Source organism: Chiloscyllium plagiosum, unplaced genomic scaffold, assembly GCF_037043375.1.
Source record: "Chiloscyllium plagiosum isolate Xiang-an unplaced genomic scaffold, Cpla_swu_hap1 HiC_scaffold_52, whole genome shotgun sequence".
Classification (NCBI taxonomy): Eukaryota; Metazoa; Chordata; class Chondrichthyes; order Orectolobiformes; family Hemiscylliidae; genus Chiloscyllium; species Chiloscyllium plagiosum.
This window is the reverse complement of record NW_028270190.1, coordinates 27,509,098-27,525,475: the sequence shown is the minus strand read 5'-3', so window position 1 is coordinate 27,525,475 and position 16,378 is coordinate 27,509,098.

Here is a 16,378-nt window from a genome sequence, read left to right as displayed (position 1 = left end):
CAGAAGGAAATTAGAGTTAATGATGCATGTCAAGTGACCCTTCTTCAGAACTAATATCTATGTCATTGGCTCAGTCATTTTGGCTTTTCTTTTGTTTTTGATTACTGACATCTGCAAGTCATTTAGCTTTATTTTCTAAGTTCGGAAGAACGATGAACACGCTGAACTGATGGAAGATCCTTTAGATGGGTAACATAATTGCCATTTCCAGTAAATAAACAAATCTTTAGCATGCCATGTTAGTATCCCTGCTGCCTGCTGGTTTGGACCAGGCTAGACACCTAAACGAAGGCAGCCCAGACCCGAATATTCCCATTTGATTCAGGTACATATATGGTGGATAGCACAGGAGTGATGCATCTGGTTAAACCACTCATTTTCCTAGAAATCCGAATTTATTTACACACCACCAAAGGAAACATAAGACAAAATAGAACAGAATATAGAATAACAACTATTCGATAACTCAATCGACATTAGATTACCCGCAACTTAAAGCTGTTCCAATTTCTACAACATCCCATAAATACATCCCTTGGTGAAAAACGAAAGGTACATTCAACCACAAGTTCTTACAGGAGAGATGTGAGTGAGAGGGGGGATTACCCAGTTTTCATTTACGGAAGCGTGGGAACTCTTTTCCACTCCATCAGCTTCTCTCCATCTCCAGCTAAAATATACCCGACCGGGAGAACTAGCCATTCTCCTTTCATTGTACAAAGATTATTTAAAAGTAAAACGAAAAATGTGTTTTGCCTGATGGTTTCCTTAGGCAGTATCGGTTAGGTCCCTAAAGTCATACATTCCCAGACCTTTTTCCTTTACAGTACCTCGTGGAAAAGAATCAAGGACATGAAACTTTGTTAAAAGATTAGCATTGTCACACTTGGTCAAGGATGTCAGAGAACAGCTGTAGAAAATTCTCCACGAGGAAGACCAAAAGACAGAGATAGTGTATCATTCCTGTACTAATGAGCTACGCTGCAAGTGTGTTGTGGTTCAGATGTCGGATTTCCAGCAGCTCGAAAGAATGACTGGCTGACCACTATGAGCTGAGTCAAAAGCGTATTTAGGAGCGAATGGACGACTCAGACAATAAGTCTGGTGAGTGTGTGCATGTCTTTTTGAATTCATCCTGAGTCAGTTCCCGCTCAGCTCAATGAATTCAGTCACAATCACAAAATCATTCAATTGAGACATTCGTGCTAGTTCATCTGTGACAGTCAGCCTCTTTCCCAAGGTTTGGACTCTATTAGCCATCACACCCTCTGATTGGGCTTGAACTCCCGCCACCAACCCATCGCCCGATTCGTGGAAACGAACAACTAAATATAAGTAATATCAGATTAGTGGCAAGAAAATGGAAACAGACAAATTAATTCAAAGTTTGTGAGAAGATTTGTAGCTCGGGTGCTCGTTGCTGTGGTTCTCTTCGCCGAGTTGGAAGTTTTTGTTGCAAACGTTTCGTCCCCTGTCGAGGTGACATCCTCAGTGCTTGGGAGCCTCCTGTGAAGCCCTTCTGTGGTGTTTCCTCCGGCATTTATAGTGGCCTGTCACTGCTGCTTCCGGTGGTCAGTTTCAGCTGTCCGCTGTAGTGGCCGGTATATTGGCTCCAGGTCTATGTGTTTGTTGATGGAGTTTGTGGATGAGTGCCATGCTTCTAGGAATTCCCTGGCTGTTCTTTGTTTCGCTTGCCCTATAATGGTAGTGTTGTCCCAGTCAAATTCATGTTGCTTGTCGTCTGCGTGTGTGGCTACTCGGGATAGCTGGTCGTGTCGTTTCGTGGCTAGTTGATGTTCGTGGATGCGGATCGTTAGCTGTCTTCCTGTTTGTCCTATATAGTGTTTTGTGCAAGTCCTTGCATGGGAGTTTGTACACTACATTAGTTTTGCTCATGCTGGGTATCGGGCCCGTGGTTTTGGTGAGTTGTCGTCTGAGAATGGCTGTTGGTTTGTGTGCTGTTATAAGTCCTAGTGGTCGCAGTAGTCTGGCTGTCATTTCAGAGATGTTCTTGACATATGGTCCTGTGGCTCGTCCTTTGGGTTGCGGCATGTCCTCGTTCTGATGTCTTTCCCTTAGGCATCTGTTGATAAAATTGTGAGGATATCCGTTTTTTCCGAATACCTTGTATAGGTGTTCCTCTTCCTCTTTTTGCAGTTCTGGTGTGCTGCAGTATGTTGTGGCCCTTTTGAATAGTGTCTTGATGCAACTTCGTTTGTGTGTATTGGGGTGGTTGCTTTCATAGTTCAGGACTTGGTCTGTGTGTGTGGCTTTCCTGTGTACCTTAGTGGTGAATTCTCCGTTTGGTGTTCTCTGTACCCTCACGTCTAGGAATGGGAGTTGGTTGTCCTTTTCTTCCTCTCTCGTGAATCGGATTCCTGTGAGTGTGGAGTTGATGATCCGGTGTGTATTCTCTGTTTCCGTGTTTTTAATGAGTACAAAGGTGTCATCAACATATCTGACCCAGAGTTTGGGTTGAATTTGTGGTAAGACTGTTTGTTCTAACCTTTGCATTACTGCTTCTGCTATGAGTCCCGAGATCCGTGAGCCCATGGGTGTTCCGTTGATTTGTTCGTATATCTGGTTGTTGAATGTGAAGTGTGTTGTGAGGCACAAGTCCAGAACACCTCTGGGACACCCGGACCAACCAACCCAATCACCCCGTGGCTCAACACTTCAACTCCCCTTCCCACTTCACCAAGGACATGCAGGTCCTTAGACTCCTCCAACGCCAGACCATAGCAACACGACGGTTGGAGGAAGGGCACCTCATCTTCCACCTAGGAACCCTCCAACCACAAGGGATGAACTCAGATTTCTCCAGTTTGCTCATTTCCCCTCCCCCCACCTTGTCTCAGTCAAGTCCCTCGAACTCAGCTCCGTTTTCCTAACCTATAATCTTCTTTCTGACCTCTCCGCCCCTACCCCCACTCCGGCCTATCACCCTCACCTTGACCTCCTTCCAGCTATCGCATTTCCAACGCCCCTCCCCCAAGTCACTCCTCCCTACCTTTTACCTTACCTGCTGGACACACTTTCCTCATTCCTGAAGAAGGGCTCATGCCGGAAACGTCGGTTCTCCTGTTCCTTGGATGCTCCCTGACCTGTTGCGCTTCGCCAGCAACACATTACAGCTAGGATATTACTATATTGACTATCAATCTGGTGTTGTATAATATTGTGAATAACTGAGCCTAAAAAAACTATGCGGAAGGCATGAAATACGGGGAAAGAACAATCAGATCGTTTTGGAAGCAACGAAGAGAACAGCATCGAGAACATGCAGGGGCCGAAATTGATCGGTAAGAAGACAGGTGCGGTGTGGATACTGACCGAGCATGACCAGTAACAGATTAGGAAAGATCAAAGAATGAAAAGATCACACAGACAGAATGGATAAAAACACAGGAAGAAGCAGTTGAATGTTTGAGAGGAGACTGTGTATTGCAAAGTTGAGTTGGAGGGCCAAATCCCAAACGTGAGTGTCTGGGAGAGGTTCACAGCGAGGGATGGAGAATAAATTGGAAGGACATGAAGAGAATAAATGTTACTGAGATGTTTGGAAGAAGCTGTGAAAGTAATAACCCATGCTCAATAATTCATGGGAAAATCCGTGTTTTGTTTCCTTTTACAATATCGTCTTATTGAGTTGATATTTCAAGTTGGCCTCACTTTCTGCAGCTTTTTTCTCTTTCCGTATGTCAGTTTCTTTCATCAATGTGCCACTATTGAGAAGTTTAAATTGCATTTGTGACCAAGCTGGAACAGTTTTTCAAACCCACAACTTTGAAACTGAGCGGAAATAGATGTTGTTCAAACAGAAATCGCGAAAGCACCAGTCTGATGGGCTGGAATGTAATTTCATTCCATACCAATCAGCCGTGTGGAATTATTTAACGTTGGTTATGTACCTCTGGTTACTTAGTCACTAACATCAAAGGCCAAGGAGATTAATGATTGATATAGATCTCGAACCATTTACTCGAAGTTCACTTTCATGAAACATTGCTGCAAAAGAGGCCTTCACAGATTTCCCAATGTGGAACAAGTGCACACCGACCCACCGAAGAGTAACCCACCCAGACCCATTTATCTACTCTGTTACTTTAGATTTACCACTGAATTTTTCACCTAATCTTCACATCCCTTAAAACTATGAACAACTTCGCTTGACCGATTCACCTGACGTGCACGTCTTTGGAAGTTGAATAGAAAGACACTCAAACATGCTGAGAAAGTGCAAACTCCGAACAGGCTGTCGCCGTAGGCTGCAGTTAAACCCGGTTCCGTAGCACTGTGTAGCAGCATTGCTAACCACTGAGCCACCACGCCACTAAGTTTGCTTTGCCTTACGTTGTAGGCTCACGTGTTAGAAGTGTGGTAGCACTACAAATATCGTAATCTCAGAACATTTAACAATACTGAAAAAAAATCAAATCCATTCACAGCAGGTTAAATTTGAATTCATTGAAAAAATTTCACTTAATGACGGATTTTCTCCTTGTTTCCTTTAGTGGAAGAAAACAGTTGGTCGACATGTGACTCCGGAAGAGACAAAATATAACACGAAATGCAGATGCTAAAATCCAAGGTAGACAAGCAGGAGGCTGAAAGAACAAAGCATGCCACGCAGCATCAGCAGATAGAGATATCAACCTTTCAGGGTAACACTCATCTCGGCCTGCAGGTGGGTGTAAGTACACCTGCAGATTAAGGGGAGCCGTGGGAAACGGGAGCAGTGTGGTGAGGTAAGGACGGGTGAATTACAAGTTGAGGACATGACGCTGTAGCTCGTTGAGTAGCAAGGCAATTGTTTGATTTCTGAATGAAAGTGTTGATTAGTCGAATGGATGGGAGATGTAGAGGCCTGGGACTGGAGTTGATGGATGGGAAGGGAAGCTGTTTGAAAGTAGAAAATGCATTGTTGTGTCTCCGGGCTGTCATCTCCACAGGCGGAAGATGAGGTGGTCTTTCCCACAATATGTGGTCTGATTCGCTGTGGCAAAGAACGAGGCTAAGGATGGTCATGTTTGAAAAGTTGTGTGAAAGCGAATTACAATGTACAGTGACTGGGAGATCAGGTCAGAACCTACAGGCCAGGCTAAGATGCTCAGCAAAATGTGGCCTCACTTAACGTTTTGTCGCAGCGATGTATCGAGATCACTGGATACAATCAACTACTTTGGAGGAATTACAGGTGAACATCTATCTCACCGGGAATGTCTTTCTGGGGCCAGGAATGGAGGCGAAGGAGTGATGGTGCCAACAGGTTTTGATTGTCTTTTGGTCGTAGGGGATGGTTGCTTGAGCTTCGCGGATGTTTGTTGGGCATGTGGCTTGAAAGAAATGTGCAACAGAATGATACTTGCGTTATGCAGGATGAGGTGGGGAGAGCAAGATACTCTTTGTGGAGCGGTCTAATTAGAATTGGCAGAAGTGTTTTAGGATGATAGGTTAGATGCGGAGTCCGGTCGGATGCTCCGTGAGGACACAGCTGAACCTTTTTTTATTTTGTTTAAAGGGAATTGAGAGTAGTAAATCGGGGTTTGGAGGAGGTGCGCTCGAAGGCTGTTTCGATGGAAGAGGGGTGAATAACACATTAATTCAAATCGGTGGACATCTGTAAAGTTTGCAAGTGGAATGTCTCCTCATCCAAGTAGATGCCATGTAGTCCCAGAAATTGGGAGAATTCGGTGGGCTTCTTGCAGGGAAGTGGTGTTGTCCACGTAGCGATGAGACTCTGTGGATTTACAGTTACCATCCGCCTGGAGACTGTACCCAAGATCAACATGGAGAAGTCAGGACACTAGGGTGTGTTTTCCGAGATAAACCAAGTGTGACTCCAGCAATATGCCTCATTGTAAACTGTCTGGAAGCATTTTGTGGGGAACGAATAAAACCTGACAGATCATGATACTTCATGCATGAACTATATATAAAATACTTGCATTCCCGTTTCAATTATTCTGAAAGACCTGTTTCAATCAAACTGTCTTCACTGCAGTTTCAAACCCTTCCTTTTTTTAGAAACTGAAGGTTCGGTTCAAACGTGTTAGAATGTCTTAATTCAATTTTCGCATCCCTCATGCATTCTTGATTTGGAGATACCGGTTTTGGACTGGGGTGTACAATTTTTAAAATCACATAACACCAGGTTACAGTCCAACATGTTTAATTGGAGGCACAGCAGCTTTCGGAGCGTCGCTCCTACATCAGGTGATGGATTATCATCTAATGAAGGAGAGACGCTCCAAAAGCTAGTTTGCTTCCAAATAAACCTGTTGGACTATAACCTGGTGTTGCGTGATTTGTAACCTCATGCATTCTGTTTTGCATAGCACAGCCTCTCGTTCCACTTAACATGTCAAAAGGAATCAATTGTCATCAGTCTTGCCCAGCTTTTAAACTGGCGCCAGATCTGATCTTGTACTATTGGATACACTGATTAAGGAATCACATTGTCAATTACATACTTCTCTGCATTTTAATTCAGCCATTCAAATAGATCCCATGCATTTTTAATCATTTACGGTACTGAGTAAATAAATGTTAAGCAATAATTTATCAAAGAATATTCGACAGAAATAGTGACAAAAATATCGTCCTTTGTCATAGAAGGGGCGGAAAATGACAACAATTTCAACCTAAATATTGTTAATTGCGTCCGTGACTCTCCATATAGTCAGAAAGATCAAATTGTGTTACTGTCTGGTTAAATTAACCTTCATTTAAGTGTTATCCTGTTCGCTGAAAGTGTTCTTTGATACTGTTGGATGACTCATTGAGAAAACGTTTCATCCCTTCCTGACGTCACTTCATTCTACTTCAGCCATTCAAACAGATCTCGTGATTTGCTTTCTCAAGGAAATAAATGAAAAGTTATATTTCTTTTGTACCAAAGGAAATTTAACGTAAATGGTGCGCAAGTCCTTTTTTTTCTTCATTGGAGGTGCAGAAAACAAACAAATTATCAAGCTGGATATGTTTATTGTGCCCTTGTTTTTGTGTCTGACCAGAAATATCTGACATTATTTTTCTGTGACTTTCAGTTAAACTCAGTAGAGTTGTCATCCTGGCCCCTCGGCAACTGTTCTTTGGTTAAATGCATATTTCACTATATCCTGCTCGTTTTCACGCACCTTAAACTGAGGTGGGTAGATGCAATTTGTTTCCGTGATTCATTCCTGCTTATTCCACCTGCTTGTTTTATCACGACCAGCTTGAGATTTGCAGCCACCTTTGTATTTCTCTGGCTCACTGGGGCTGTCACTTGTGATCGATTTGTGGCCATTTAATGTGAGAAGCTCGAAAACAATGCACTGCACAGGAAAAAAAAACAACAGAGGTTACAACATAGATCAGAAAGGATCACAGCGCAGTCCAGGTCCTTCAGCCCTCGATGCTGCGCCGACCTTTGAAACCCATCTAACCTACACTATTCCATTTGCCTTCTTATATTTGCATTCAATGACCATTTAAATGCCCTTAAAATTGGCGAGTCGACTACTGTTGCTGGCTGTCCGTTACACGCCCCAACTACTCTCCGAGTGATGAAACTACCTCTGATATCTGTCCTACATCAATTTCCCCTTAATTTAAAGCCACGTCACCTCGTGCTAGCCATCACCATCGAAAGAGCAAGGCTCTCCCTGTCTACCCCAAATAACCCACTGGTCTTTTTACATATCTGAATTAAGTCACCTCTCAACCTTCTTCAATGTCAGGAAAATAGCCTAAAGTCACTCAAACTTTCCTCGTCATATATTCCTCCATACCAGGGAACATTCTTGGAAATCTCCTCTGAACACTTTCCAAAGCCTCCACATCCTTCCTGTAATACAGTCACCAGAAATGTACACAATACTCAAAGTGCGACCGTACCAGATATTTGCGTAGCTGCAGCATGACCTCATGGCTCTGAAACTCAATACTCTCCCAATAAAAGCTAATACACCGTATGCTTTCTCAACTAGTCTATCAACTGGGCTGGCAACTTTCAGCGATCTGTGTATCCACAGGTACACTAAAATCTCTCTGTTTATCTTCACTGCCAAGAATCTTACCATGAAACCAGTACCCTGCATTCCGGTTACTACTTCTAAAGTGAGTTAGGTCATATTTTTCCAAATTAACCTCCATTTGCCAAATCGCAGCCCAGGTATGCAGCTTATCTATCCTCCTCTTTATCCTGCAACACTCTTCGGCGCTATCCACAACTTTACTGATCTTAGTCTCATCCGAAAATATACTAATCCATCCTTCTACGCTCTCATTCATATCATTTGTAAAAAGGACCAACCGCAGTGGCACCAAAACAGATCATAGAGGTACATCACTACTACCAAAACTCCAGGATGAAGTGTTCCGATGAACCACAACTCTTTGTCTTCTTTCAGCTAGGCAATTTCTAATCCAAATCTCTAAAACACCCTCAATACCTCGCCTCCGTATTTTCTGGAATAGCTTCCCGTGGGGAATCTTATCAAACATCGTACTGAAGACCATATACACCACATCAACCGTTTTACCCTCATCTAACAATTTGGTCACCTTCTCAAAGAATTCAATAAAGATTGTGAGGAACGACCTCCACTCTATAAAACTGTGTTGACAATCAGTAATCAGCGTATTCCTTTCTTGATGATTAGAAATCCTACCTCTTATAATCTTTTCCAACACTTTACCCACAACAGTAGAAAGGAACACCTTTCTATAATTTCGAGGGTGGTCTCCACTCCCCTTCTTGAACAAGTAATCAACATTTCCTATCCCACAGTGTTCCGTCACTAGTCCTGTGGACAATGACAACATTGTTCTTTCAAATGTGAGTGCACAGGGCTGTTTGGTTTTATAGTTGGCAGTGTTCCCTTGGAATGAGACTGAAACTCATCTTTGTTGATTACGCGTCGTGGACCGTAATTGTCACGTTTGATTTAATGTTAACTCCCCTTATCAAGTTCTTCCTTGTTTTTCTGCTCAATGCTCTGACAGTCAGACGCATTGTAGATTATGACATGGGCTCCAGCACTGAAGCGTTGCAGAGAATCGGAACGACCAAGATTGCAGAAGTGAAGCAGTTTGATTATTCTAATTTTTAGCATATTTGATACTTTCGTGGTTTTACTGGCGATTCCGCTTGTTTCTGATATGTATTTCTGAATTGCAAATTTTGAACTTCATACCTCTGGCTCAGATCTCCACAATGTGGGAAAACGTGCTTCAGCCATGATACAGCTCTTCAGTATATTTGCCAACAATTCATTTACACTGCAAGACAGCAACAATTCAGAAGTAAGCTCAATAACAGTGTAAAACATTCTCTGAAGTGCATTGTAAAATTAGTAATAGCTTGAGCTTGTTTATCTTGACAGCAGGAGAAAGTGAGGACTGCAGATGCTGGAGGAAAGAGCTGAAAATGTGTTGCTGGAAAAGCGCAGCACGTCAGGCAGCATCCAAGGAGCAGGAGAATCGACGTTTCGTGCATAAGCCCTTCTTCAAGAAGGTATCTTGACAAGATTTGTAGCTCGTGTGTTCGTTGTTGTGGTTCTGTTCGCTGAGCTGGGAATTTGTGTTGCAGACGTTTCGTCCCCTGTCTGGTGACATCCTGAGTGCTTGGGAGCCTCCTGTGAAACGCTTCTGTGATCTTTCCTCCGGCATTTTTAGTGGTTTGAATCTGTTGCTTCCGGTTGTCAGTTCCAGCTGTCCGTTGCAGTAGTCGGTATATTGGGTCCAGGTCGATGTGCTTATTGATTGAATCTGTGGATGAGTGCCATGCCTCTAGCTATCCTTAGTAGCCACACACACAGATGACAAGCAACATGAATTCGACTGGGACAACACTACTATTATAGGACAGGCCAAAGAGAGAACAGCCAGGGAATTCCCAGAGGCATGGCACTTATCCACAGATTCAATCAATAAGCACATCGATCTGGACCCAATATACCGACCACTGCAGCGGAGAGCTGGAGGATGTCACCGAGACAGGGGACGAAACGTCTGCAGCACAAATTCCCAGCTAGTCGAACAGAACCACAACAAGTATCTTGACAGTAGACTTGTTCCTGGCACGAATATGCTGACGGCAGCACTGAAACAATGTCCAGGACAGAAAAAGCCTGAAGGTGAAAGAGCGTACACATATCACCCCAATCATTAACTGCTGTATTTTCTAAGTGAGTGACAAGGATAAGTTGGTAAATACCTTTGGGCGGCACGGTGGCACAGTGGTTAGCACTGCTGCCTCACAGCGCCAGAGACCCAGGTTCACTTCCCCCCTCAGGCGACGGACTGTGTGGAGTTTGCACGTTCTCCCCGTGTCTGCGTGGGTTTCCTCCGGGTGCTCCGGTTTCCTCCCACAGTCAAAAGATGTGCAGGGTCAGGTGAATTGGCCATACTAAATTGCCCGTAGTGTTAGGTAAGGGGTAAATGTAGGGGTATGGGTGGGTTTCACTTAGGCGGGTCGGTGTGGACTTGTTGGGCAGAAGGGCCTGTTTCCACACTGTAATCTAATCTAATCTAATCTAATCTAACCTTGAACTCACAAGCTGTGAGTGGAACCCTGCCCAGTGGCTACACTACTGCATGTATGGTGCATTTACCTCTCCATTGTGTTTTTGATTTTTTTTTAATATGAATACCATGCACGCTAAAACAATGACTTATATCTTCATCTCTGTGCACAACGAGCCAGTTAATTAAAAAAATACTCATTTTCGAGAATGCTATTTATTTCGTCATTTCCTCTAACCCGGCAACAATTACATGAGTGAGAATTACATTTGAGGCTCGAGAAAAGTGGGATTCTGTATGGAGATGTGTGGAAGAGGCTGATATTCACGAACAGTGTAATATTGAAAAGGAAGATGTGCTAGACATTTTGAAAAGCATGAGAATGGATAAATCACGTGGGCCAGAGTGGATACACTCTTGTTTCGTGGGGAAGTGAGGGAAGACATTGCTTTTTCGGCCATGATCTTTACTATCCACTGGAGTCGCAACAGATGATTGACTGTGGCAATAGACGCCTTCAAGAAAGGAATAGGGATACCGCTGTGAATTACAAACAAGTCAGTGTTATGCCTTTTGTGGGCACAAGATTGGAGAGGAATCTGATAGGAAGGATTTATGACTGTTTGTAAAAGCTTGGTTGGTGTAGAAATAGTCCGAATTGCATTTGATTCGAAAGGTTTCACATTGGAAAGGCACTGCAGGTCAGGCCACATCCGAGGAGCAGGGAAATCGACATTTCAGACATAGGCCGGACATCAGGATTGTGACAGGGAAGGGTGATGAGAGAGATGTCGGTCGGAATGGGTGTTAATGTGAAGGTAGCTGGGAAGAAAATAGGTAGTTGCAGCAGGGAGTTGATCGTGATACATCGGAGCAGAAGGTGGAACGCATAGACGGGAAGGAACATGGGCAGGTAAAACCGCAATGAGGACATGGCAAATTCTGCGTTGATGCCATGTCTTTGGATGTTGCAAGGTGGATGTTGAGGAGTTCTTCCTCCAGGCAACATATGGCAAACATTTGGAGAAGAAGGACGTCCAGAACTTGCATGTGCTTTACGGTGTGGGAGTGGGAGATGAAGTGGCCGTCTGCAGAGCAGTGGGGTTGTTTGCTGCTTGTTTTCCAGAGATGATATCTAAAGCATTCCGCCAGTTCGAGAATATCAGCCCAATTCACTCCCCTCCATGCAGAATCACGCTTTTCACGAGCCTCAAATGTAGTACTCCCAAAGGACAAGCCACCATATCCCGATCAATGGACACAGCAGATGAGATATTTGGGTGTGCAAGAAAAAGTCTGCTGAATGTGAAAGGATATAGGGACTTGGAAAGACGTGATGGCGTGGTGTGGGCACAGGTTTTCTATCTCTTGCAGCCGGAAGGGAAATTGACTAGAGTGGAGTGTGGCATTTTGGGGACCGTGGACCAAACGAGAGAGTCGCAGAAGGAATGGTCTGTGTGGAATGCTGAGAGTGGGGATGGAAATATATCTCTGTTGTGGGATCTGACAGTCGCTGTGGAAATGGCGGAGAAGAACACTTTTTATTGGTAAATTGGTGGGATGGAAAGTGAGGACAATGGGGGGTTTTGTATTGCGTTTAGTGGGTTGGGTTCATGGGCGAGGTAGGGAAGTCTGGAGGGTATTGTTGCCCCCGTAGAAAGTGGAAGTTGTTCTCCTTGAAATAGGAGGCCATTTGAGATGTTCGGGCACGGAAGTGCTCCATCTGGGAGCAAACGCGGCCAGGGCAGCGGAATTGGGATTAAGGCATAGCATTTTAACAGGAGGGGGTGTGGGATGATGAGCAGTTCAAGAAGATGTGGGAGTGGGTAGGATTGAAGTTGATCTCCATTTTACTGGAAATGGAAATTGAAATGTCCAGGAAAGGGCGAGATGTGTCTGTGAATGTAAGGGTGAACTGGAGGTCAGGGCTGTGAGGTTGATGATGTGTTAAAGTCTCCTCATGAAGCAGAAGCAGACCCCCACGAAGTCACCAATACAGTTGGGGAGGAAAATTTGTGGATTGGTGAAACGTTAACTACTGAAGATGTATTGTTCCAGATATCTGCTGAACACGCAGGCATGGCAGGGAAACACATTGGAGCTCATGTCTCCTCTTTTGATCTGAACAAAACGGCAGGATTCGAAGAAGACTTTGCTGAGGGTGAAGACAGGTTCTGCCACGTGAATGAGTGTGCCATTGGTGGGGGTCTGGAAAGGGTTGGTGGGAGATGAAGAAACTGATGGCTTGCATGATTTCACCATGGTGGTTGGATCTGTGTAGGGAACGGTTGTCCATGGTGAAGATGAGGCAATGCAAACTGCGAAAAGGAAAGTCATGGAGGAGGGAGAGGGTGTGGGTGGTGACGCGAATGTATTGCGGAGCTATAAGACCAAGGGGGTATGGATGCTGTCAAGATATGAGAAAATAGGTTCGGTGTGGCAAGAGCAGACACGGACGCTGCATCAACTGGAGCAGTCACGTTTGTGAATTTTGGTCAAGAGGTAGAACCATCTGGTGTGGGATTACGGGACGATGAGGTGGGAGGCTGTGGATGGGATATCCCTTGAAATGATAAGGTTGGAATTGTCTGCAAGATCATAGTTTGGTGATAGAGGTTGAGGTCGTGCTCGAGAGAGCATCCGAGGAGGATTTCATGGGAATGCATCTAACATCAGCGGTGTCGAGGTCTGACCACCATACTATCACTGTGCTCTTCTTTGTCCCTTGGTTTGATGGTTAATTTGGGTTTGCAGCGGAAGGGTTAAGGATTGCGCATAGTGAGTATGAGAGGTTGGAGTGCGTGAAAGCAGTAGACAGGTTGAGGAGGTCAATTTAATGTAGGCAGTCGGAGATGAAGTGGGCGTGGCGGCTAACACACCAGCATAGGGTGTTCAGTGGATGGAGTATATTGGAGGCAGGAGACCGAATCCTCCGAAGGTGTATGGGAGTCTTGATGGTCAAAGTAAGCGCAGAGACAGAGACAGAAGAAGAAAAAAAAATATGCTGGAACAAGTGTGGAATCCGTTGACTCTGGACCATGGTGCAAGAAGATCCGACTTCCACTGAGGACTGAACGCACACTCTCAGTAAGGTGGAGGTCTGGGGATGATAAAGAAAAAGTCCGTAAAGCTGCAGTTAAGCTGCTAGTAGCGTAATGCAGTTGGGAATGGGACGGAGACTGCCTCAGGAGCGGTTGTGGTCATGGTATCATTTGAGCTGTCATCAAATGATGTGCTGTTAACGGTAGTGATCGTGGACAGAAGTGGCGTATTCATTGGCATTCCCGGCGACGGACCGGACCTGACATTGTCTTTGGTGGTGGCTGTGGTGATTGTCTTCAGTGGGAGTGGGAATATCTCGGTCGGCAGCAACCAAAGGGGCGGAAATGGCGTTATGGGTAGCCTTCGTGGTGTCTTCAGCTGCGGTGGGACAACCCGCCTAAAATAACATATGTCGCATTCCGACAGTGTGATTGAGTTTAGGTCACAGAACTCCCTCCTGAGTGGAACTGTGGCTGCTCCAACAGCACATAAAAAGCAACAGTTCAATTAGGCAGCTTGCAACCACCTTATTACGGAGCTATTACAGAGAGACAACCAATCCTCTCCAGCCCAGAAGAATAACAGATTGCATCCACAAACAAGTACCTGACAGTACAATGTAAAATTGAGATTCGTATATCTTTGGACAATTGTCTGGTAAGCGAGCGTTTCAACTGAATTTGGTGTCACTTAACTGTATTCTCCCATTATTCTGAACTTTTCTTTTAGCGATGACACCGGATTTCTCAATCCCTTTACCAGTTCAATATCTTGTGTCTCTTACGGGTCTCGAGCAGTAACACGCTTCCCTCCCCGCTCGTAGAGCTCTCTCGTTCTCATCTGAATTCATACGTATCTGGTCATGTCCCAGATCCACTCTTCTGCGAGCCATTCTGAACATCATGTCCCCAATCCCATTCTTACACTTCTATTCCAAAACGTTCCCCATCCTGTCCTGCATATCCCTGTCCTTGTCAAGTCTGCAGCGTGGTCCGGTGTTGAAGACTTGTCCACCTTTCTTCCTCATTATCACAGTAGCCTAGTGTTGTGTGACTTTTATTTTTGTACAAGCCTGTCCAACAGCAGCACCTCCAAAGCATGGCTACCTCAAGTATAGGATGAGTCCACGCTGAACACCAGTGGACACCGGAAGGCTGAGTAAGCGAGGTAATGTATTGGAGTGGTTGCTTCACCCGAAGCACTATTTATGTAGTGATTCGCACCCATCGTCCTCCTTTGACAAATACTAAGTTCTCTGTGCGCCAAATTGGAAGAGGTTACTAGTCTATAATTTTCAGTCGTATCTTTGGGAATACAGGACAGTGGGAGTGGTTGTTGGGGCAGTTGATTGCTCCTTCTATAGAATGGGGGTGGTAGGGATCGCCACTGGTGTCCCCATTGACTTCAACGGCGGGACGAGCACCCAACACTAGCTTCTTGGAATCTGCTTGAGGCAACTGGTGCTGGAGCTAGATGAAGTTTTGATCATTCGGGAGGCTGAAAGGCAAATTGAGAGGAGTTACAGGGAGGTAGTCACACCTCCCGAACAGGAAAAAGGTACATAGATTACAGTCAGACGATGGAAAGGGAAAAGGCAGACAATGCAGGAATCCCCTGTGGACTTCCCCCTCAGAAACAAGTATACCATTTTGTACGCATTTGAGAAGACGATTTACCAGGGGTACCGTGCAGCTCAGGTCTCTGGCAGGCAAGCTGTCTCTGCTGCTCAGAAAAGCAGGGTGAGAGAAAGAGACCATTGCTATCTTGGACTACATAATTTGGGGGACAGGTCGGAGATCATGTGGGAACGAGAGTGACTCACATTTTGTGTGATGCCTCCCAGGTCCCAGTGTCTGTGATGTCTCGGATCATCTTTTCAGGACTTTAAGGGGAAGGGGAAAGAAGCCCCATGCCTTGTTCTACACAGACACTGACAAAGTAGGTAGGGAATGTGCAGGGGATAGAAGACAAGATTTCAAGGAAGCTCGTGTGGAAGCTTGGAGCGGGAACAAACAGAGTTTTTATCTCTACTTTGGTACCCATGCCACGTGCGATGGAGGCGCGGGATAGAGTGATCCGTTGAGCACGTGGCGACAGGGATGCTGCAGGACGGACGGTTTTGAAAACCTGGATAACTGGAGCTCAACCTGGGCTCGGTGGGACCTCTACAAATGCGATGCACTACATCTGAACAGGAATGGTACCAATAACCTCTTGGGGGAAATAGCAAATGCTCTTCTGAAGAGTTTACACGAATTCAGCAGGAGGATGGGAAACTGAATTGCAGACCCAGTACCCAAGAGGTTGGAAGTAGTAAGGTCATAAATATGTTTTTAAGGTGGCTAGAGTGTACCAGCAAGGAGGAAGATGGTTTGAGGATTATACTTCAATACCTGGAGCATCTGGAAACAAGTGGGCAAACCTGCAGCATCAGTTGGGACGTGGTATATCCAAGTTCTGCCGTTTCGGAACTTGGATAACCCCAGGTTCAGGAGCGGTTGTTGGAGGGTCAGGGTTGTACACGTTCAAGGACGTGCAGAGAAGGTGATATTGGAAGTTGAGGTTCGGCATTGTTAGTCACGAAGAGTATTACTGCGTTAGAACGGACGTTTGATGAGGACTCATCTACTGCGGTAATATAGTCTGAAATTAAAAACAGGAAAGGAAAGGTGAAACTGTTGTGAGTTTTCTATAGGGTGTTCAAAAGTTACAGAGATTTACAGGAAAGAATTGGAAAGATGATTCCATATCAAAGCGCAAGTAACAGCGTGGTGGTTATGGAGACTTCAACTTGAAAATATTGACTGGTAACGGTATTCTTCGA